The 25576-nt window shown below is 42.3% G+C and overlaps 1 protein-coding gene across 8 annotated transcripts in view; it reads right to left on the bottom strand.

The window, feature by feature from the left end:
• LOC140393260 (gamma-adducin-like) overlaps positions 1–25576 on the bottom strand; it is a 308595-nt gene that overhangs the window by 230087 nt on the left and 52932 nt on the right. For 3 of the 8 annotated variants that reach the window (XM_072479533.1, XM_072479531.1, XM_072479534.1), the window contains exon 3: positions 24116–24241. The exons of the other annotated variants lie outside the window; for them this stretch is intronic. The gene's annotated coding sequence lies outside the window, so the exon portion shown is untranslated. The remainder of the gene's footprint in view (positions 1–24115; positions 24242–25576) is intronic. 8 annotated transcript variants of the gene reach the window in all.

The raw sequence follows: 25576 nt of genomic DNA on the forward strand, positions 1-25576 counted from the left end.
TTCTAAATGCTCTGCTATTACATCCTTTATAATGGATTCTTAACATTTCCCCAATGACTGGCCTACAGTTATTTGCTTTTTGTCTCCCTCCATTTTTGAATAAAGGTGTTACATTGGCAGTTTTCAAATGCTTTGGGACTTTTCTAGAATTTAAGGATTCTTGGAAGATTACTACCAGTGCATCCACTGTCGCTGTAGTACTTCAGCCCACCCAATGAAACCCAAATCCATTTGTTTGGTCATCAATCTCTTGACTGCACCAATACTTGGCTGGCCAGCCTTCCAACTTCCATAAACTTTATTCTGCCGCAGCGAGTCCCACTCGTCTATCATCACAGTGCTTTTTGTCCTACATTGGTAGCACTGCAGGGTGGTTAACAATTTAAAATTCTGTTAAAATCCCACATGGCCCCACCCCTCCATATACCCAGCTTTCTTCAGAACTGCAACCCATCACACAGAGAACTCTGGCCACTTTTGCAATGCTCCCTACATAGAATCATAGAGCACCACCACCGGTGCTGTGCTTTCAGCACTTGGGCCACATTCACTGGAATTCCCTATCCAAATTCCTTTGCCGCTCAGGAATTTCCTTGCTAAATTCCTCCACCATTTCTTCAACCTCTCCTCCTTCATGGCCTTAATACTCACTTCATCTTTTTTGGCTCAGAATTCATTGGGCTGGATTCTCGGTTTTTGGGACTACGTCCCCACGCTGTCGTAAAAACTGTGGACTTTCATGCCAGAAAAACTGGTGTGAAAGGGCCACATATTCATAGCCCTGCAGGGGGCTAGCAGTGAACCAGCGTAAAACTAGCAGCTTTTGCTGCAGATACGGGCCGCCACACGTCCAGGTTGGAGGCCGCGCATGCACACAGCAGTGGCCTCCAGCGGCTGCGCCGTGTTCCATGGCGGACTCAGACCGCGGAGCGGGATACTGAACATAGTGCCCCCGATTCTGACTGCACTCCCAAAAATTGCCCGGCCGCATATAAGGCCCCCCCCCTGCCCTCCGGTCGACTAGCCCCTGACCAGGGCGGCCACAGACTGAATCCGCAGCAGCTACGCTAATATCCTGACTGGCAGGACCATTTTAGATCCACGGAGTCGGGGCTTCGGCTGGTCGGGGGCAGGGAATAGCAGGCCTCCAGCAATGGCGCAGGTTAATGATATGCGACACATGATTTTCGGGGCCCGGAAATTTGGGGAACACGTGCCAGTCCCGATTCTGTGCAGGGAAATGGATTCTCCGTCACGGCGCGGCCGCGATTCTGGCATCGGGGTACGGAGAATGCAGCCCATTGTTTTCAGATTACACCTCGGATCTGACTTGGGAGCAGTTTTCTATGTTAAAAGCATTTTATCAATTCATGTTGTTTGTTGCTGTAGTTTTAGAGTATGTTCAAATTAAAATACATGAAAATAAATTTTAAACTTAATATTTACAACTGTTTATTGAAAAGTTGTGAAATTACTAAGAATACGCCTTTACAATACATTTATAATAATACTTTCCATTCTGACAGTGGATCAAATGTTACAGTCTTAATCAAATTTTAAATTTTCACTGTCCGAAATACGTTTTCTTTTCCAAGGCCTTTGCCAAGATCTTATCAGCTCCCCAGACCATCTGGATTTCATTTGCTGTCATCCAAAGTAATCTAAAATGAACACAGACCCTATGCCGTTATTTTTCCTTATCCTGTTTACATATTTATTTCCACCCGCTTCCCTTCCTTGTATTGGACTAGAATCAAAAAAAGGGTCTAGTTTCTGACATGTGTTGCCTAATCTCTCTCAGAGAGGACTCAATGCAACAAAATATTGGTACACACTGTCATGTGAAAGAGGAGTTCAGTATAGATCAAAATCAAACTTCAAAAAAATAGGAAAATTATACGATTTTACAGCAAAAAGGTTTAATTGACTTTTATGTATTCGTCATGGGACATGGGCGACGTAGGCTGTGCCAGCATTTATTGCCCATCCCTAATTGTCCCTGAGGGGCAATTAAGAGTCAACCACATTGTTGTGGGTCTGGACTCACGTACAGGCCAGACCAGGTTCAGGATGGCAGATTTCCTTCCCTAAAGGACATTAGTGAACCAGATGGGTTTTTACGACAATCATGGTCATCATTAGACTTTTAATTCCAGATTTTTATTGAATTCAAATGTCACCATCTGCAATGGTGGGATTCGACCCAGGTCCCCAGAGCATTACTCTGGGTTTCTGGTTTACTAATCCAGTGACAATACCAATATGCCACGGCCCACCCTAACTTGTTGTTAGAGCACAAAACTACGTAAACCAGAGTACGCTCAAGTCTCGTATGCACATAAAAATGGACATTTTGTGACAAACTAAAAAATTAAGTTGATGTTCACTTCAGACTCCAAAGTACATTCTGAGAACCGCTGACACATATAAAATATGGATATTTTATTAAAAGCAAAATACTTGGACAGCACGGTGGCACAGTGCTGCCTCACGAGGATGCCAAGGACCCTGTTCAATCCCGGCCTTGGGTCACTGTCCGTGTGGAGTTTGCACATTCTCTCATTGTTTTCGTGGGTCTCACCCCAACAACCCAAAGATTTGCAGGTAGGTGGATTGGCCACGCTAAAATTGCCGTTAATTGGGGAAAAAAATAATTGGGTACTTTAAATTTATTTTTAAAAAAGCAAAATACTGCGGATGCTGGAAATCTGAAAAAATACAAAACAATTCAGCAGATCTGGCAGCACCTGTGAAGAAAGAAATGGAAATAATGTTTCAAATCCATATGACTCTTCTTCAGAGCCAGAGAGAGGGAGAAATGTGATGGATTATTTACCGTATGGGGGAGGGGGAGCAGCCAGAGCAGAGTAGGTCAGTGATAGGTGGCAGCCAAGAGACTACAACCAAGATGTGTAGGGCACAAGACAGAGTGTGCATTAATAGCAATGTGGAGGGATATAGAAGGTGCTAGTAATGGCATAAAGGTGAGATATCATAATGTGTTCATTGGAGAACAAGGTCAGTGCTCAGTAAAAGCAAAACTGAAGAACAAGTGGCTAATGACCCAGGGGTTTGCAGATCTTTTCATAGAATTTACAGTGCAGAAGGAGGCCATTCGGCCAATCGAGTCTGCACCGGCTCTTGGAAAGAGCACCCTACCCAAGATCAATTCCTCCACCCTATCCCCATTACCCAGTAACCCCACCCAACACTAAGGGCAATTTTGGACACTAAGGACAATTTATCATGGCCAATCCACCTAACCTGCACATCTTTGGACTGTGGGAGGAAACCGGAGCACCCGGAGGAAATCCACGCACACACGTGTATCAAAATACAGGATCACGATCAAGGAGAAAGGTCATAGTCTAAAGTCGTTGCACTCATGTTAAGTCCGGAGAACTGTAATGTGCCTAATCGGAAAATGAAGTGCTGCTCCCCCAGTTTGGGTTGGGCTTCACTGAAGAGAAGCATTCCAAGAAGCAAAGGGCAGACATGTAGGCAAAATGCGGAGTTGAAATGGCAAGCAACAGGAAGGTTGTTTCCGTGCTTGCAGACTGAGCAACGGTGTTTTGTGGTGGCATCTTGCTGTGGTTGGCGAAAACGGAAAAGGATGATCCTTTGAATGTGGAGTCTGAAGAGGCAGAAAAGGGATCAAGGAGGATCCTAACATGGTTCTGGGAAGGAGAAGGGCGAGGGCAGGGTGCGGGAAATGGGTTGAACCCAGTTCGAGTACCCTGGCCGTACTAAAGTAAAAAGGAAGTCATGTCAGAAGTGCTATTTTAAAGGTGGCATCATTAAGTGCCATGATGTGGAGATGCCGGCGTTGGACTGGGGTGAGCACAGTACAAAGTCTTACAACACCAGGTTAAAGACCAACAGGTTTGTTTCGATGTCACTAGCTTTCGGAGCGCTGCTCCTTCCTCAGGTGAATGCAGAGGTCTGTTTCAGAAACACATATATAGACAAATTCAAAGATGCCAAACAATGCTAGGAATGCGAGCATTAGCAGGTGATTAAATCTTTACAGATCCAGAGATGGGGTAACCCCAGGTTAAAGAGGTGTAAATTGTATCAAGCCAGGACAGTTGGTAGGATTTTGCAGGCCAGATGGTGGGGGATGAATGTAATGCGACATGAATCCCAGGTCCCGGTTGAGGCCGCACTCATGTGTGCGGAACTTGGCTATAAGTTTCTGCTCGGCGATTCTGCGTTGTCGCGGGTCCTGAAGGCCGCCTTGGAGAACGCTTACTCGGAGATCAGAGGCTGAATGCCCTTGACTGCTGAAGTGTTCCCCGACTGGAAGGGAACATTCCTGCCTGGTGATTGTTGCGCGATGTCCGTTCATTCGTTGTCGCAGCGTCTGCATGGTCTCGCCAATGTACCATGCTTCGGGACATCCTTTCCTGCAGCGTATGAGGTAGACAACGCTGGCCGAGTCGCACGAGTATGCACCGCGCACTTCATTAAGTGCAGCAGAGGTGGAGAAATTGGGAGAATGGGATGGCGTTCTAACAGGGAACAGGATGTGAGGAGCTGTAGTCAAGGTAGTTGCGGGAGTTGGTGTGCTTGTAATGGATTGGATTGAATTTGTTTAATGAAAATTGATGGCCAGTCTATCACGGAAATGGAGACAGGTCAAAGAAGAGAAGGGAAGTGTTGGTTGGATATGACCCATTTGAAGGTGAGAGGTGGAAATTCAAAGCAAACAAAAAACAAAAATCAATCAATTAATAGACAAGTCCCCTGGGTCGGATGGGATTTATCCTAGGATTCTCTGGGAAGCTAGGGAGGAGATTGCTGAGCCTTTGGCTTTGATCTTTAAGTCAACTTTGTCTACAGGAATAGTGCCAGAAGCCTGGAGGATAGCAAATGTTATCCCCTTCTTCAAGAACGGGAGTAGAGACAACCCCGGTAACTATAGACCAGTGAGCCTTACTTCTGTTGTGGGCAAGGTCTCGGAAAGGTTTATAAGAGATAGGATGTATAATCATCTAGAAACAAATAATTTGATTAGAGATAGTCAACACGGTTTTGTGAAAGGTAGGTCGTGCCTCACAAACCTTATTGAGTTCTTTGAGAAGGTGACCAAACAGGTGGATGAGGGTAAAGCAGTTGATGTGGTGTATATGGATTTCAGTAAAGCATTTGATAAGGTTCCCCATGGTAGGCTATTGCAGAAAATACGGAGGCATGGGATTCAGGGTGATTTAGCAGTTTGGATCAGAAATTGGCTAGCTGGAAGAAGACAAAGAGTGGTGGTTGATGGGAAATGTTCAGACTGGAGTCCAGTTACTAGTAGTGTACCAGAAGGATCTGTTTTGGGGCCACTGCTGTTTGTCATTTTTATAAATGACCTGGACGAGGGCGTAGAAGGGTGGGTGAGTAAATTTGAAGATGACACTAAAGTCGGTGGAGTTGTGGACAGTGCGGAAGGATGTTACAAGTTACAGAGGGACATAGATAAGCTGCAGCGCTGAGCTGGGAGGTGGCAAATGGAGTTTAATGCAGAAACGTGTGAGGTGATTCATTTTGGAAGGAATAACAGGAAGACAGAGTACTGGGCTAATGGTAAGATTCTTGCTGGTGCGGATGAGCAGAGAGATCTCGGTGTCCATGTACATAGATCCCTGAAAGTTGCCACCCAGGTTGAGAGGGTTGTTAAGAAGGCGTACGGTGTGTTAGCTTTTATTGGTAGAGGGATTGAGTTTAGGAGCCATGAGGTCATGTTGCAGCTGTACAAAACTCTGAGGCTGAGGGACTTGAGGCTGTTTTCGTTAGAGAGAAGAAGGTTAAGAGGTGACTTAATTGAGGCATACAAGATGATCAGAGGATTGGATAGGGTGGACAGTGAGAGCCTTTTTCCTCGGATGGTGATGTCTAGCACGAGGGGACATAGCTTCAAATTGAGGGGAAATAGATATAAGACAGATGTCAGAGGTAGGTTCTTTACTCAGAGAGTAGTAAGGGTGTGGAATGCCCTGCCTGCAACAGTAGTGGACTCGCCAACACTAAGGGTATTCAAATGGTCATTGGGTAGACATATGGACGATAAGGGAATAGTGTAAATGGGCTTTAGAGTGGTTTCACAGGTCGGCGCAACATCGAGGGCTGAAGGGCCTGTACTGCGCTGTAATGTTCTATGTTCTACTGTCTGTGGAGTTTGCACATTCTCCCAGTGTCTGCGTGGATCTCACCCCCACAACCCAAAGATGTGCAGATTAGGTGGATTGGCCACGCTAAATTGCCCCTTAATTGGAAAAAAAATAATTGGGTACTCAAAATGTTTTTAAAAAGTAAAGTAAGTAAAGTTGCCATAGTCCCAGATGACCATAGGTTGATTTCCCCTTTGTTGGGGAGAGCTGACTGTGTGGTGATTTAACCTGAGGATCACCACACCTCTGGTGGTGTGCACAGTTGAGAAGGCGGGCCTTCATGAATAATCTCAGCCAACACAGGAATTGAATCCATGTTGTTGGTCTCGTTCTGCATCAGAAACCAGTTGTCCAGCCAACTGAGCTATACAATTAATACAATACCCTTAATTACTATATCTATTCCCAATTAAACCAATCAGTCTCCGTTTTGTAGGATTTCTCTCTTCTCGTCCAATTGTTTTGGCCTTTGAGTCGCATTTATGAGTATTCCATCCAAAGTCCCCGACATGGATACCACCGATGGGGCACATGTCTATGAACCCTCTTTCACTTGGAACACAAGAGTCCTGATGCATAGATTTCCCCAGAGCCTCCCTTCTCTGATTTGTTTAAACCATCTAGTGGGTGCAAATAGCACTGAGACAACAGCAATGGTTTCAATCCAGAATTATTTGCTCTTCCTGCGTTCTGCTCACTGTTTCTTTCAGTGATTAGTACTGTTGATTCACAGCGCCAGGGACCCGGGTTCGATTCCCGGCTTGGGTCACTATCTGTGCGGAGTCTGCATTTTCTTCCCGTATCTGCACGGGTTTCCACCGGGTGCTCCGTGTTCCTCCCAAAGCCCAAAGATGTGCTGGTTAGATGGATTGGTCGTGCTAAATTGTCCTGTAGCGCCAAACTTTAGGTGGGGTTGCTGGGTTAGGGGAATTGGGTGGAAAGGTGGCCTAAGGTAGGGTGCTCTTTCAAGGGCCGATGTAGACTCAATGGGCAGAATGGCCTACTTCTGCACTGTAAATTCTATGATTCTATGAACTGTGTAACAGACACATTAACACAGCTCTCTCTATTATATTCTCAGAGACCTACTTCAACACCAGGATATTTTCAAAGATGACTAAACAAAAAACTGTTCCACTCAGAATGAACCTTCCTTGTTTCCTCTTTGCACAAATTCACAATGTGGTCTGAACTGGTTGACCCAACTGCACTGCTATTTGCTTCGTTTCACCATTTTCTTCTTAGCTGTTCATCCCCATGGCAACATCGTGCCACATAGGAATTTCTTGGAACTTAATGATGTTATAATCAGGACACCAGTTAACCCTCTTTCAGAATGTTACCCAGCCCAATTTGGTCTTAAATGGTCATGAACAGCTAACACAACAGCACTCTTTATTGTCATGTTTATCCATTATATTTCTGAGGTCAGTCAAGGGTTACTTTGTGGTACTTTCATGATTTATCTTAATATTGTGTTTTGGAGGTGTGACACTAGGGAGCACGAAGGTTTAAAACATTAGAGCTTTATTTACATGGCTGTTCCTCGCTCTCTCTGTTTCCCACTCTGGGACTTATGAAGTCACTTCCGGCGAATACATTAATACAATAGAGCTTCACTCAGGCCAATAAGAATTAATGCAAATCCATAACACTTAGCTTTTCATTAACAGTAATTAAATTGATTATATCTCAGTTATAATACACTGAATTGATCTGTTTTGACAACAAGAGCAATTGGCCAGGACCTTCCTTTTCCAAAATTGGTATAGCATTGGTATATGTGATGTGGTGTATATGGATTTCAGTAAAGCGTTTGATAAGGTTCCCCATGGTAGGCTACTGCAGAAACTACGGAGGCATGGGATTCAGGGTGATTTAGCAGTTTGGATCAGAAATTGGCTAGCTGGAAGAAGACAAAGGGTGGTTGTTGATGGGAAATGTTCAGACTGGAGTCCAGTTACTAGTGGTGTACCACAAGGATCTGTTTTGGGGCCACTGCTGTTTGTCATTTTTATAAATGACCTGGAGGAGGGCGTAGAAGGATGGGTGAGTAAATTTGCAGATGACACTAAAGTCGGTGGAGTTGTGGACAGTGCGGAAGGATGTTACAAGTTACAGAGGGACATAGATAAGCTGCAGCGCTGGGCTGAGAGGTGGCATATGGAGCTTTATGCAGAAAAGTGTGAGGTGATTCATTTTGGAAGGAATAACAGGAAGACTGAGTACTGGGCTAATGGTAATATTCTTGGCAGTGTGGATGAGCAGAGAGATCTCGGTGTCCATGTACATAGATCCCTGAAAGTTGCCACCCAGGTTGAGAGGGTTGTTAAGAAGGCATACGGTGTGTTAGCTTTTATTGGTAGAGGGATTGAGTTTAGGAGCCATGAGGTCATGTTGCAGCTATACAACACTCTGGTGCGGCCGCATTTGGAGTATTGCGTGCAATTCTGGTCGCCGCATTATAGGAAGGATGTGGAAGCATTGGAAAGGGTGCAGAGGAGATTTACCAGAATGTTGCCTGATATGGAGGGAAGATCTTATGAGGAAAGGCTGAGGGACTTGAGGCTGTTTTCGTTAGAGAGAAGAAGGTTAAGAGGTGACTTAATTGAGGCATACAAGATGATCAGAGGATTGGATAGGGTGGACAGTGAGAGCCTTTTTCCTCGGATGGTGATGTCTAGCACGAGGGGACATACCTTTAAATTGAGGGGAGATAGATATAACACAGATGTCAGAGGTAGGTTCTTTACTCAGAGAGTAGTAAGGGCGTGGAATGCCCTGCCTGCAACAGTAGTGGACTCGCCAACACTAAGGACATTCAAATGGTCATTGGATAGACATATGGACAATAAGGGAATAGTGTAGATGGGCTTTAGAGTGGTCTCACAGGTCGGCGCAACATCGAGGGCCGAAGGACCTGTACTGCGCTGTAATGTTCTATTTTTTCATGTCCAGGCGAGAGCATGAACTGGCACCGATACAGTCATCAATGTAATGGAAAAAGAGTTGCGGCAGCTGGCCTGAATAGACCTGAAACAAGGAATGTTCCACATAACCCACAAAAAGACAGACATAACTGGAGGTATCCATCCATGGCCACACCTTTTATTTACAGGAACTGAGACAAGTTAAAGACCTTCACATTGCCAAAGAAAACTCTGTTTTTGACCTACATATCTTTGTTGCAATCACTCCTAACTCCCACCAGTGACCTTGTACTCTGCTCCACCCCCTCTTATACAGTATACAATCTATATTTCTTGCTCTCTTTAGCTCTGAAGTCATACGGAATTAAAACGTTAACTCTATTTCTTTACAAATGCTGCCAGATCTCAGTTTATACAGCATTTTCTGTTTTTGTTAAGAATTTTTAATTACTCTACTCTCCCAAGCCAGTTTTTTCTCCGCAATAGACACAACCCAAGGTTACATATAGAACCTGGAGATTACTTGCACAAGTGTAATTTTTGAATTGCAATTTTTGAATTGCAAAGTAAAAATCTGGTTGTGCAATCATTATAACATAAACTTTAACTGATACTTATGATACAGCGGATTGTTAAGTAATGGGTTAAGAGACATTGCAATTAGTTGTCTCATTTATGTTAAGTATCCATTAATTGACACTGATATGTAAAGGGGCTTCAGGTGGCCTCTGTCAGGTGATGTTTAGTTAGAGTTTTGTGCCATGGCTGTTGGAATAAAATAAATGTGTTTGTGAAAAAGGAACAGAACATTAGAATCTTCATATCACAGCAACTAAAACGTCTAACAATTGGTAGCAGAGAATTGTTGCTGTGTAAATGTGAAGGGTTGAAAGGTACAACTTTTCCAGATCAGACCAAGGAGTGAGAGAGAAATAAAAAGGGATATATGGCTGAACCGAGGATAAAGATGGCTGGATATGACGATCCTCCCTTATTTTCTGAAAGGGAATCGTACGACCAATGGAGAAGTGCAGTAGTTATGTGGACTAAGGTAACTGCTTTGGGAAAGAGAAAGCAAGGTATGGCATTGGCTCTTTCTACCATATGGCAGTAAAATTTGAAACAAAGTGATTTCTGAGCTGGAATTGGAAGAGTTAGACTCAGAAGAAGGTCTGGAGACTTTATTACATTATATGGATAAGATTTATAAGAAAGGTGACTTGTTAAGTGCGTATGAAGCATGGTCGGATTTTGATAAGTTCCGGAAAATGGAGGATATCGCCATGGAAGACTATATAATGGAATTTGGCAGACTATATAAAAGGCTGCAGAAACACAATCTGGAATTTCCACAGTCTGTGTTGGCCTTTAAATTACTTAACTGTGCTAGAGTGAGCAACATGGATAGGCTCCTGGTTTTGACAGGAGTTCAGTTTACTGATAAGGATACCTTATTCGAACAGATGCCAAAAGCTTTACAAATGTTTCTGGGGAAACATTTGATTCCGATGGCTCTGATGACCCAAATAGGTAAGCCTGCAATAAGGCAGAATATGGAAGATACACTACTAACAGGATGGCGAAATTGTATGGCTACGAACAGGGCTCAAGGCTATAAAAGGAGACCGATGCAAGGAAATTATGAAGACAGAAACCCAGTTAGAACCTACAATAGGAAGATGAACCCCAGAAATGCACGGGGCATGATAAATCAATGTTTTTGATGTGACTCTCAATACCATTATGCTTTCAACTATCCAACTCGTTATGATAGAGTGTTTGAAGCAACACATGACACGGAAGAGTTAGAAGAGGAAAAAGATAGTCAGAAAGAAGGCATTGTCCTATTGACAAGCAGTTTTACGCCGGTAATGAGGGTGTTGGTTGCAGAACCTTCAACTGTGCTGTATTGGACAGTGGCTGCACATCTACCGTGTGTGGAATTGACTGGTTAAAATGTTACATGGACTCTTTGAATGCTGAAAATCGTAACAAGGTTAAGGAATTTGAAAGTTCCACAAGTTTCAGGTTTGGGGATGATAATACTCTGAAGTCGCTGAAAAGAGTGGTGATCCCTTGAAATATTGCCGGAGTGAACCATTTCATTCGCACGGATGTTGTATCAAGTGAGATACCTTTGCTTCTGAGCAGACCGTCGATGAAGAAAGCACACATGAAACTGGATATGGAACAGGATAAGGCAACAGTTTTTGGAAAGACGGTGGACTTACAATTTACACAAGTCGGGACACTATTGTATTCCATTACTGACAAATAATATTTCAAGTAGAGTGGTTAAGGATGTGTTAATGGCAGTTGAAAATGGGACTTTAGCTGATAAAAAGCTTGTGGTATTAAAACTGCATAGGCAATTTGCACATCCATCTCCTCGGAGGCTGAACATTTTATTAAAGGATGCAGGGGTAAGGGATGACGACTATACTAAATGGATTGAACAGGTTAGTGACCGCTGTGAAGTTTGTAGGAAGTACAGCAGGACAACAGCACGACCGATAGTAACCCTACCTTTGGCCAGCGATTTTAACGACATTGTGGCCATGGACCTTAAGATCTGGGATAAAGCAAATAATATATTTATTTTGTAGATTTAGCAACCAGATTTAGTCAATCAACGATTGTACGAAGTAAAGAAAAGAGAGTAATTCTGGATCAAATCGTGGAAAAATGGAATCGGGACAGGAACGGGTCCACCGGCAAAATTCCTTACGGACAATGGGGGAGAATTTGCTAATTATGAATTTAGGGATGTGTGTGAAAAAATGAATATCAGAGTTATGAATACGGCTGCAGAAAGCCCATTTAGTAATGGTGTCTGTGAAAGAAATCATGCTGTCATCGATGACATGCTTTGGAAAATTTTGGCAGATCGACCAAATTGCAGGCTAAATTCAGCTTTAGCATGGGCAGTACATGCAAAGAATTCATTGCAGATGGTTGGGGGCTATAGTCCTTATCAATTAGTGTTTGGTAGAAATCCTAAAATTCCGTCCATTTTGGATGACCAGCCTCCAGCTGTTAGCTCTGGTTTTGCTGAACATTTAAATGCATTACATCGCAGTAGAAAAGCTTTTTTGGAAGCAGAAGTCTCTGAAAGAATTCGCAGAGCTTTAAGACATAACGTACGGCCATCAGATGCCGTTTTTCAGCAAGGAGGCATGGTATACTATAAGAGAGACAATTCTAATGAATGGAAAGGCCCAGGGAAGATCATAGGCATAGGTGGCAAAACAATTATTTTGCAACATGGTAATCAAACCGTTAGGGTACATTCATCAAGGATAATGGGTACAGATTACACATTTTCAAATTAGACAGAGCAGACAGACATGACGAGGAACCAGAGTAATCTGGTACGCATGTGTTACAGAACTATGAGGACCAATTAACTGATATAGACAGGGTTTCTGTGGAGGAACACAACACTTCTGATGAATTAGAACAGGCCATTTTTCCGAAAGGGCAACTGCCAAAAGTTGGTACAAAAGTGACATACTTGCCTGAAGGATCTAGTCAATGGAAGGATGCAACTGTTATTAGTAGAGCAGGGAAGGCCACTGGAAAGTATAAACATTCGTTGAATGTATTGCATTCAGGGGAAGGAGTCAAGACAATGGATTGGGAAAACGAAGTTCAAAAATGGAGGGCACAGAAACGCAGTGACAGTTCAGATAGTACATCGGATAGTGAACAGGTCCGCAGGAAAAGGTCAAGAACTATTGACAGGACATCCCACAGCAGAAGGGAAAGATCAAGCAGTAACAGTACAGAACGAGAAACCAGGCGGGAGATAACCAGGCGGGTAGTTTATCAAGATCGCGGAACAGGAGTAAGACTCCGAATACTAATAGGAGTAGAAGCCCACATGCACATGAGATTTTGGTGGCTTCAATTAGATGAAAAAGTGATCAAAGAAGCTAAACAGCAAGAATTGCATAGTTGGGAGTGAATTTGGGGTATACACGGAAGTACCGGATAGGGGACAAAGAGCTTTATCCCACAGATGGATTTGCACGGAAAAGGTACTTCCGGATGGAACTTGTAAGGCAAAGGCCAGGCTTGTGGCAAGGGGATTTGAAGAAAACTTAGAAGATCAGGATTTAAGGGTAGATTCACCTACAGCAGGAAAGGTTATTTTAAAGATCTTCTTGGCTCTATTAGCTACAAAGGCATGGGAATGCAAATCTACAGATATAAAAGCTGCCTTTTTGCAGGGGCATCGGCTCCAGAGAGACATTTTTCTCCGTCCTCCTAAAGAAGCAGCTAACACAGAAGGAAGTTGAACAAATGTGTATATGGATTAAATGATGCATCTAGAGTCTGGTATTTTTCGGTAAGGTCAGTTTTGTTAAAGTTAGGCCGTTGCCAGTTGAAAGCAGATCCTGCAATGTTTTACTGGCACTATAAAGGAAATCTTTCTGGCATTTTTATGATGCGTGTCGATGATTTATTGTGGGGTGGGACGAGTGGTTTTGAAGCTATTGTAATCTCTGGTTTGAGGAAAGAATTCAGGGTTGGAAGTCAGGCTTCCGGTGCATTTAAATACATTGGACAGACTAAGTTAGGGGCAACTTTACGTCAGCAATCTTATTTGGAAAGCATCAGCCCAACAGCAATTAGTCGTGGTCGAGTTTCACAAAAAGACGCAATGGTTTCAAAGATAGAAAAAGAGCAACTGCGAAGTTTAATTGGGCAACAGAACTGGTTAGGTAAACAGACTAGACCGGATGTGAGTTTTGATGTCCTAGAGTTGAGTACAAAATTGAATGATCTCAAAGTGGAAGACATAATAAGAGCAAATAAAGCGTTGGCCAAACTAAAAATGCAGGAGTGTGTTTTGAAGTTCCCGGTTTTAGGTGACCTGAGGCACTTGAAACTCATAGTTTATAGTGATGCGTCCTACGCAGATTTATGTGATGGGGTTTCAAGCGCAGGAGGTTTTATAATTTTCCTTTTGGGGAACAATGGTAAATGTTGCCCGCTTGTGTGGGAAACAAAGAAAATGAGAGTGGTAAAAAGCACTTTGGCTGCTAAGACGTTAAGCCTTCCAGAGGCGGGGGATATGGCCTTTTATATAAGTATGATATTGACAGAGATTAGGGGATTTGGGTAATATACCTATTGACTATCACATTGACAATAAATCCCTGTGGGAAAATGTGCACTCTACAAAAAGTGTCAATGAAAAGAGGTTACGGATAGACATCGCAAGTTTGAAGCAGATGTTGGACAGAGGGGAAATAACAAAAATTAAATGGGTCGACAGGAGCTTTCAACTGTCAGACTGTTTTACGAAAAGAGGGGTGAGTTCACAGAAACTTTTGGATATTGTTAATGAAGGGCGCTTGTTTCTGTGACTGTTTGTTTTTCTTTCTCGTACAAAAAAAAAAGGGGGGGAAATCATGTGTGTGTTTTTGAGTTTCTTGAAATTTTGTTTTCACCTAACTATTTTTTTCTCCAAGGGGAGACTGTTAAGTAATGGGTTAAGAGACATTGCAATTTGTCTCATTTATGTTAAGTATCCATTAATTGACACTGATATGTAAAGGAGCTTCAGGTGGCCTCTGTCAGGTGATGTACAGTTAGAGTTTTGTGCCAAGGCTGTTGGAATGAAATAAGTGTGTGTTTGTGAAAAAGGAACAGAACTTTAGACTCTTCATATCACAGCAACTAAAACGTCTAACACGGATCTGGGTGGCCAAACATACTGAACCTAAGAGCGGCATAAAATAATCTGAGAGCCGGTAAACATTAGCAAACTTTACACAAATTACTACTAGTAGAGGTCTCATGGATCTCCATCCTGGCTGCAAGTCTTTGAAAACCTGGTTGAAATGTTAAGGTTGTATGAAGGAGCGCCATAAGGTGTTGATTTGTAAGGACTGCACAATGTTTTGACTTTACAACACTTCGTTTTGGAGTACAGAGATTCACAACAGTATGTTTTGCCAAAGATTGAAGTAAGTTCCACACTAGATTTCTTGAGTCAAATATATTTTGTTCCTGGCACTTGCTTCCAGAACTCAATTGTAGATTGCAATTTATGCATCATCTCTGGGCTCTGGTCCTCCTGGAAGTCCAATGGTTCCATTTCTACAGCAGATGTTTCCATAACCAGAGTTACTAAGAATTGGGCAACAATCGTTGGCCACACCAACTATGAATGGGTTCATAAGAAAGACGAAGCAGGATCTCAACTCCTGCAAGTCATCCGACCTGGTTCAAAACTGATCAGTCCTTGTAATTTTCTTTGTATTCTTCGAGTTTGTAAACTTTTACTTCAATATCAGGGAATGTGGTGACCTTCCTTTTGACATGGAGAAAATGGTCCTTGACTAGGTTTCTTTACAAAAACCTTATTTTATTCTGGAAACTGAAAGTTATTTTGAGTAAGGTCATGAATAAACTTATCCACCCCCAGGAATGCCTTATCCTCCTCCCCCAGGAATGCCAAGTTGAGAGTTCGCAGATCTTTCATGATATCAGATAGAAAGATCAGATCTTGCATCCATTCACCACCTTCCAGCTGTGGACGAATTTTTATTTTCTTTAAGAAAAGCAATGATCAGCTTTAACAGTTCCACAAACTTATTCAAGTTATTGTTGATTGACAAATACCTCAATGCAGGCTGGTCTTCCAGGTCCAGTTCTTGAAAAAAATGTTTTTGAACAGTTAGCAAAGTCTTCCCATTTGAGCGGATGAAATAGACAATTTCAAGGATCGTTTACACAACATTTCCGTATTTGAAATATCTGGCTGCTAGATGTTCAGAATATATAATGCAATGAATAGGAAGAAACTCTGGAAATTTGAGAGAACTTCAAGAGAGCACTTAAGTTAACAATTTCCCCCACTATTGCAGGTGCTCCATCCGTTGCAACACTGACAGGTTAATCCAGGGTACAGCAGCATTTATCAAAGCTCTGTCAAGTGTGTTTTTCATGTTAACACCAAGAGTTATTTCTTTTAGCGCCACTAAGTCCAACATTTCTTCTTTCATAATTGCAAGCAAGGGAACAAACAAATACGGCCAGTCGTGAGTTGGCTTGTACTTCTGGGGATTCATCAAGAATTAAGCTGAATGCTAGAGAATTTTTCATCTTGCTTGCAACATTAGCACTGATATGAGAGTTGTGGCATAAAATTGGAATTTTTGCTATTAGTTGCTGAACTTTTGTGTTATTTGGATCTAAAACTGGCATCATTTCAGCAATATTTTTCTAAACAAATTCTCCAGAATATTCACATTTCGCAAGAACAAGATTCCAGGACATAACAAAATTAGCTTTGGTCATTTTATTAGCTTCCTTACTTGAAAGTAGTGTCTTTTGGCTATTTAGGGATGTTTTTAACACTGTTAACTTGTTTATCTGCAATTCTGATTCAGGAGGATACGCAAACGAACGGTTTGTGATTTGTTTTATACTAGTGTTTCAAATTACTGGCTTTGTAGTGAGTGAGTGATGCATAGCAGATAAAGCACAAGTTTCCTGCCTTTCCCAATTTGTTTTCATCTTCGTACTTTTGTTTCATAATATTCTGACAATGTCATTTTCATTCAAAGTTTACACAAAAGCTATTTAAATGCAACTTATATCCATAAACACACCTGGTATCTGGTGTACCATGAGGGTTTCCCATCTTCACCTTCGAAGATCCTGCCTTGGAATTTTCTCCATGTTGTTCCAACACAAACGGCTTCAACAATGGCCCACCTCGCAGACTTTCAATCTCGTCTTCCGAGATTCCGTTCCCTGGATTTCCAAGAACACTCGAGCATCAAATTACAATTTCAGCTTTTCGGCCATTACAAGCAAAACTCTACTGCTCCAAAGGGGTATTGTTGCCTCAATGGCCCGCAGAACGGAGCCTCCAACCTTCGGCTGCTGTGTTGGAACTTCAGGGCTTCTCATGAGCCCACATTGCTTAAAATCTGCTGTCAGCTTTGCTTTCCTTAAATTGAGGCTGTTCCACTTTTTCTTAACTTAATAGGGACCTGTTGCTTTCCCTTGTCCCTACCTCTGAGAAACCCTTGAGCTCTCTCCCTTGTTCCCCTCCCTTATCCCTCTCTGGGACAAATCCTGACTATGGCGCTCGCACCCAGTCACTCCACCTTGGCCTTTGTTTCCTTCTTTCACTGTGTGCAGATGTACAGCACATCTGAAGAACAGAACGTTGCCCAAGTGTGCATGTGAAACCCATTCCCAGTTTGCACTCAAGCGGAAAGTCCAAAGACTGTTGAGACGGGTTTCTGACCGCTGTTCCTGAAGACCAGGTAAATTTGGGTTTTTAAACAATTTATATTGAGTTGAAACACAAAAACGTGTTGAAAGTGTCAAAGAGCACCATGTAGCTCCCGAGCTATGCTTTGGCCATGCCTGCAATAGTATAGAAATAGAAATAAAACAATTATTTTGGCTACCCATGATTTCCATTATTCCTTTACTGCAGTCCCACATGAAATGTCAATTGCGACTCAGTTGCTGGCACTTGCACCTCGAGTCAGACGGTTGTGGGTTCAAGTCCAACCTCAGAGAGTTGAGCACACAAATCCAGTGCAGTATTGAGGGTTGTCGGTGATCCCTGAAAATGAAGGGTCAACCTGATGAAACTACAATACAGCAATACTTGCACACTAAACAGCATGCGATAAATTGAGACCGTCCCACAACCAATGGATCAGATCCAGTCTCTACAGTCCCGTCATATCCAGTCATGAATAGTGGTAGACAATTAAACAACTCGCTGTAGGAGGAGGCTCCACAGATATCTCCGTTCTCCATGATGGAGGAGCCCAACACATCAACGCTAAAGGCAAGGATGAAGCATTTGCAACCATCTTCAGCTCGAAATATCAAGTAGATAATCCACCTCGGTCTTCTCTGGAGGTCCCCCACATTACAGGTGCCAGTCTTCAACCAATTCAATTAGCTCCTCGTGATATCAAAATAACTTCTGAAGGCATTGGATTCTGCAATGGCTATATGGGCTTCGACAACATTTCAGCAATATACTGCAGACTTGTGCTGCATGACTAGCTGTGCCCCTAACTAAGCTGTTCCAGTTCAGTTACAACACTGGCATCTTATCTAGCAATGTGGAAATTTGTCCTACCCACAGAAAGCAGGACAAGTCTAACCTAACCCAGCCAAATACTGCTCTATCAACCTACTCTCAAGCATCACCAAAGTGATGCGAGGCGTTGTCGGCAGTGCTATTAAGTGGCACTTGCTCAGCAATAACTTGCCCACCGATAATCAGTTTGAGTTCCATTGGGCCATTAAGCTCCTGGCCACATTACGGTCTTGGTTCAAACATGGACAAAAGAGCTGAACTCCAGAGGTGAGGTGAGTGTAACTGCCCTTGACATCAAGGAAGCATCTGACTGAGTGCGGCATCAAGGAGCTCTAGCAAAACTGGAATCAATGGGAATCAAAGGGAAAACTCTCTTGTTGAAGCCATACCTAACACAAAGGAAAATGATTGTGGTTGTTTGAGGTCAGTCATGTCAGATTCAGGACATCACTGCAGGAGCCCCTCAGGGTAGTGTCCTACGCCCACCCATCTTCAGATACTTCATCAATGACCTTCCCTCCATCACAAGGTTAGAAATGGAGGTGGTTCGCTGATGACTGCACAATGTTCAGCACCATTTGCAACTCCTCAGATACTGAAGCAGTCTGTGCCCAAGGACAACATTCAGGTTTGGGCTGATAAGAGCCAAATAACATTCACACCACACAAGCGCCAGACAATGACCACATCTAACAAGAGAATCAAACATCTTCCCTTGGCATTTAACAACATTACCATCGCTGAATCCCCACCAGCAACATCCTGGGGGTTATCATTGACCAGAAACTGAACTGGACCAGCCATATAATTACTGTGCTTTCAAGAGCAGGTCAGAGGCTGGGAGCTCTGCAGAGGGTAACTCACTCCTGACTCCCCAAAGCTTTTTGCCATCCACAAGGCAAGAGTGTGCTGGAATAATCTCCACTTGCCTGGATAGTGCAGCTCCAACAACATTCAGGAAGCTCGACACCAGACAGGACAAGCAGCCCGCTTGAATGGCACCACATCCAACACCTGTAACATCCACTCCTGCCACCACCGACACACAGTGGCAGCAGGGTATACCATCTACAAGAAGCACTACAGCAACTCACCAAGGCTTCTTCGACAGCACCTTGCAAAACCCTGACCTCTGCCACTTTGAAGGACAAGAGCAGCAGATGCATGTGCACACCACCACCTGCAATTTCCTCTCCAAGCCACATAACATCATGACCTGGAACTATATTGCCAGTTCCTTCACGGTCACTTGGCCCAAATCATGGAACTCCCTTCCTAACAGCACTGTGGGTGCACCTGCAGCACATGGACCGTAGCGGTTCAGGAAGAAGACTTGCCACCACCTCAAGGGCAGAAAAATGTTGGCCCAGCCAGTGACACCCAAATCCTATGTAAAATCAATGCAAAATCAATGACCTAGACTTGAGTGTATGGAGTACAATGGAAATGACTCAAAACTTGGTAGTATAGTGAACTTTGAGGAGGATGGTGCTAACTTCAAGAGAACACAAGAGGACATAGACTGGCTGGTGAAATGGGGGGATATGTGACAGATTAAATGTATTCAGCGAAGTGTGAAGTGATGAATTTTGATAAGAGGTAGGAGAAGCGATACATCATGTACAATTGTAAACAGAGTGCAGGGACAGACAGATTGGGGGTATATATGCACAAATCATTGAAGGTGGCAGGTCAGCTTGAGAAAGCGGTCAATTAAATTAATGGGATAATTATAATTACAGTACAAGGCAAGAAAGCTTTGATGAACCTTTCTAAAATACTAGATTGGCCTCAATTGGAAAATTGTGTCCAGTTCCAGACACCACACTTTAGAAAGGATGTGAAGGAATTAGAAAAGATGCAGAAATGATTCATCAGAATGGTTCCAAGGCTGAGGAACTTCAGTTGCAAGGATAGATTGGAATGGCTGAGACTGTTCTCCTTGGAGAAGATTAAGAGGAGATTTGTTCAAAATGGACAGAGTTGACATCAAAAAAGAGGTGGTATTGGGTGTTTTAAAAGATATTAAGGTAGATAGGTCTCCTGGGCCAGAATACTGAGGGAAGCAAGGGGGGAAATTGCTGGGGCCTTGATTGACATCTTTGTATCCTCATTGGCTACAGATGAAATCCCAGAGGACAGGAGAATAGCTAATGTGGTGGGCTGTTTAAGAAAGGTAGTGGGGATAATCCAGGAACCTTAGGCCGGTGATCCTCACGTCGGTAGTAGGTAGATTATTTGAGAGAATTCTCAGGGACAGGATTTATACCCATTTGGAAACAATTGGACTCATCAGTGATAGACAGCAGTTAGTGGTGGTCTTTTGGCTTGAGTGTGGGGACACAGAACAAAGCAGTTTGAAAGCAGCTTTAAGCTGCATCTAATCCCATGTTGTATTTGAATAGAATAAAATTACAGTTGAAACAGAGTGTGACTAAGAAAAACTGACTTATAATTATTTTAACCTTGAACAAGCAGTTCAGAAAAACATATCTGGTTGGGGAAACCAATATTAAAGCAAGCACCAGAACTAAAACAGTTCACACAATTCCCATTTCCAGAATGCTGCTTTAAAATTCAACTCAATTAAAGCCTTAAAATACCAGTATTTGTGCTAACCCTCCTTGCAACTATCATCTTTCAAAAGGAAGAACTCTAGATGTCAACACTATTTTGTCACTATAAATTAAAGGACAGAACAGGACATCATTTTTCAACAATTTAACAGTAGTCATTCAGTTGATCATCTATCCAACCTCTCTGTTATTGCAATATTGATTTCCTGTTCAAGCAATTATTAGCCTGGATATATAATTTTCAGAGATAAATGAGTGGATAAATTGATTAAGAACTCAATTAAAACAGATGGATAATTTGTATTATCTTCTAAAATCAAGTTAAAAATTGAAATAAAAAAATTTTTTTTTTTTTTTTTTACAGAATGTGGCCGTTGTTGGCTGTGCCAACATTTATTGTCAATCCTAATTTCCTTTGAATTGAATGGCTTGTTAGGCCATTTAAGAGTCAGCCACATTACTGGGGCAGCAGGGAAGCACATTGGGTAGCACTGTTGCTTCACAGCTCCAGGGTCCCAGGTTCAATTTCCGGCTTGGGTCACTGTCTGTGTGGAATCTGCACGTTCTCATTGTGTCTGCATGGGTTTCCTCCGGGTGCTCGGATGTTAGGTAATGTTAGGTCATTTGGACATTCTGAATTCTCCCTCTGTGTACCCAGACAGGCGCCAGAATGTGGCGACTAGGGGCTTTTCATTGCAGTGTTAATGTAAGCCTACTTGTGACAATAAAGATTATTATTCTTATTGCGAATCTGGAATCACATGTAGACCAGACAGGGTAAGGATGGCAGATTTCCTTCCCTAAAGAACAATACCAGATGAGCTTATACAACAATCGACAATGGTTTCATGATCATCATTGAGCTTTTAATTGCAGATTTTCTTTATTATGGAATTCAAATCAACTCCCTGGAGCATTATCCTGCATCTCTGGATGACCAGTTCCGTGACAGTACCACGACACTACCGCCTCCACTGTGACGAAGAATACAAGTGCAATGACCTATATAATTACCAATGAACTAATAAACAGGCTATTTTCATTATTAGATACTTTAAATTATCCAGCAAAAACAATTTTATAAAAAGAAGGATCAGTGAAAGGCTGAACATGGTTGTGAAGAAGTTAATGTAAGGTTTTGGGAATTGCTGAAGTAAAGAAAGTAAAGAGCCAAGTACATAAACATGGAGATATTGTAAATGGAAAATGTGTATTGGTAAAAAATTAACTATTTTAAACTTGGCTACGAGATTTACTTATTTCTGCAAGCTTAACCTTCAGCTAGAAATTTAAACAACCTAGAAATGTAAACAACCTAGCATGGTTGGCAATTTGGAGGCAAATAAAATGAGATTGCTGACTTTGGGGTCATCACAGAAGTTCATTAAAGAAACATTTGAATGCAATTCACGATTACCAACATTTTTGATGCAGTATGTTTGAAATAATGAATTATGCATAATGTAGGACAGTTATGAAAGTGAGAGTTAAAAGAAATTGAGGTGATAAGGCAGGGCAGTACTTTAGGATAGAGGAACTCTAGTCTAGTTAAACTTTAGAGGTTCCTAATAAAAGTAGCAGGGTGAGCGTCTATAAATATTGGATTGGCTTGGTTTATTGTCACGTGTACCGTGAAAAGTGAAAAGCATTGTTCTGCATACAGTTCAGACAAATCATTCCGTACATGAAAAGAAAATACATATGGCAAACATAAAATACACAATGTACATACATAGCCACAGGCATCGGGTGAAGCATACAGGAGTGTAGTACTACTCAGATAATTATATGAATGGACTTCCAGAAGGCATTTGGTGATGTACCACACAGGAGATTAACAATATTATTGCAGTAACACAATATTTGACATAACCTTTTGACTAGAATGTGGAATTGGTGAAGATTGAGTGGCGGTAAAAGACATGCACTTTGATTTAACATGCAATATTTTCGGGAGGCACAGTGGCGTAGTGGTTAGAACTGCTGCCTCATGGCCAGGATCGAACCCGGGTTCGAACCCGGCCCACTGTCCATGTGGAATTTGCACATTCTCCCCATGTCCAAGTGGATCTCACCCCCACAACTCCCAAAAAAAGATGTGCCGGGTAGGTTGATCAGAAAAAAAAAAAATTGGGCACTCTAAATTTTAAAAAAGCAAGTAGTATTTTCAGCAACCTGTTCTGCGACCTCAACGTTTATCATATTTATCCATGACTATAATGAGAGTTTGATATCCAGGCTTGCATATACCGTTAGGAGATATCAGGTGGTGCAGATGAGTGCAGATATAGATTTTTGTTAGGCAATGCTACCAAGGTTTATGAAGCAACGGTGAGCAAATGGAGTGCAGGTGTAGATCAAAACATGATCTAATGAAATAGCAAAGAAGACTTGAGTTGCTGAATGGCATGCGTAAGAGCTGAAATCCAATTTCCAATGGGTGTGGTTCTTTGGCACCAAACACTTCGAGAGAACAGCTGATTTAGGAAGAGAAAAATGTTATATTACTGTTACGGTGCTGTTATCCTGTTGAAGTGCAAGAGATTTCAATTGTTTTCAAAACCTTTCACCCAAATTTGTGGTTGAGATTTGCAGAAGCTATTTAACCCAGGAGGCAATCCATAGTTTAAATTAAATTCAGACGGCTGTTGGTGACCAACAGGATGATTTCACCAATCACTGATTACAAAAACAGTGGGCAATAACATCTACAAGTTAACAACCATGTTATGCTTCGCTTTTACGTCAAGATAAAGTTTTGCAAAAGACCTAGATATATCTGGTGGAACTTACGGCCCTCTCCCATGGCTCATTTGGTGGCAGGGGGCACTTAATCAGGCGGGAGAGTTGGGGACCCCACCGCCTTCCCGCCACTGCCCTGATTAAGTCTGTGGCAGGAAGGCTCATGGATGGCCTTCCTGCCCCACCGCCAATTGATTGTCTTATCAGAGTGTGGAAAGGCGACACAAATGGCAAGGACGAGGAGGTGGCAGTGAATATAGATGCGAGTCCTTATGTAGGGAGATTTGGGAAGGCAGGTTGGCTGTAAAATCAGTCTACTGAGCCAGGAGAATGGAGATGGAGGTGGTTAGTGCAAAGTGAGTAATGAAGAGAGATCACAACTTCTATTAACACACTCCGAATGGTAAACTAGAACGTATCAATTATTTTAGCCACTGGCATTATCCACAGGACCATGTTCCTGTCTTCAATAAGGAGTACAGCATCACAGCTTGTTTAATGTTTCAAAAATAAACAATGATAATACCACTCCAGTCCAGAAAGCAAACAATTTAACCTATGAAGTATCATTAGTAAATTGTTAAAGATTTTTAAATTTAATATTTTTAATTTTCTTACTTTTCCTTCGTCTCTTTTTCCTCTTCATCCAACTTTTCTTCCCCTCATTTTGTTTCCTTCAGCTACTGATTTGATTTTAAGTCATCCTATTTCCATCTCTGTCATTCCTCCATTTCTTTCTCGACCCTTAAATTTAATTAACATGATAAATTTTTTCCAGCTATTCGCGGATCTTCTCGTCCTGTCGACGCTACCCCCTCGCCGTGGATTTAAGTGGTGAAGGGTGCATTTAACAGGAAGCCCTGTTGACAATAGTGGGATGAGAAGATCCTGCCGCGGGCCAATGGCAGCCGCGTTGTGCAGTCAATCCTGCCCTCTTAGTCCAATTGCCTTTAGGCCCTTGCTAATATATTACTCTCCCAGCAACTTTCAGGGCAAAAATATTAAGCTGAAGGGTACACCGTGAGATGCATCTTTCCCCCAAAATGTGGCCCATTATCCACGCGATTTAAATCAAAGAACCTCCACAAAACTGCAAAAAAGCAGATATGACTCATTTGTCAGTGATTAACTACCTACTTTGGATGTCAACTTGAACAACATAAACACTCTGTATAAGTACTGTTGTCAATGTTGGTTCAAAACCAACTGAAAGGGCTTTCTTGCCAGAGAACATTAGATAGGAGGTATACACTTTCAAGTATGCTTCAGGCCAAAGTATACAATGATTACTCCAAGATTAACTTAAAAGTGCCAACTACTTTTTCAGAAGATGCATCATATTTCTTATGGACTTGATCCATTACTCTAACACGGTTTACAGATTAGATAGCTAACAGCAGCAATTACAGCAAGAACAAATGTCATCCATATTCAACCAAGCAAAAAGTGATAAGAAGAAGTTGTAAAAAGAATTGAAATGTGTTCACTTACAGGAAGTCTGTAACTTATTTGGTGTTCCAATACTATAGAATCATTGACATTGAAGAGCAAGGTGTGTGTGTGGGATTTCCCCCATCACAGACAGTGATGGGGGAAATCCCATTGGCAACGACGGAACTAAAATATCGCACCACCAGTCGCCTCTGCCACCACAAAACATATGTGGAGTGCGTCGAAAATCCTCCTCCCCACCACGAAATCGGCAGTCAGCAGCTACTCATCCCTGCGTGTGCTCCTGCCCTCAGATTTCAGGCCTCGCTCTCTCTTCAGAGCTTTGGTCTCTGGTGAGTGATGGCAGCTCCAACATTAGGAAAAGCATACGGTGCCAACTTGCCCAGAGCGTAGCACACTTGAGGGATTGGGCCAGAGTGCAGATAACGTAAAATCAAAAATGCCAACGCTAAATCGGAAGAACAGGCTCTAATGAATAAATTATGTTAAAATGAAACAATGTTAAGTGAGGCAACTAAAGGCTTCCTGTACATAACACTTATGATTGATCATTTTACTCACTGATGCATAAAATATTTTTCACATGCTCTAACCGCACATGGCATGGTCCTTCTCTAATATTATTAT

This window comes from Scyliorhinus torazame, chromosome 16, assembly GCF_047496885.1.
Source record: "Scyliorhinus torazame isolate Kashiwa2021f chromosome 16, sScyTor2.1, whole genome shotgun sequence".
Classification (NCBI taxonomy): Eukaryota; Metazoa; Chordata; class Chondrichthyes; order Carcharhiniformes; family Scyliorhinidae; genus Scyliorhinus; species Scyliorhinus torazame.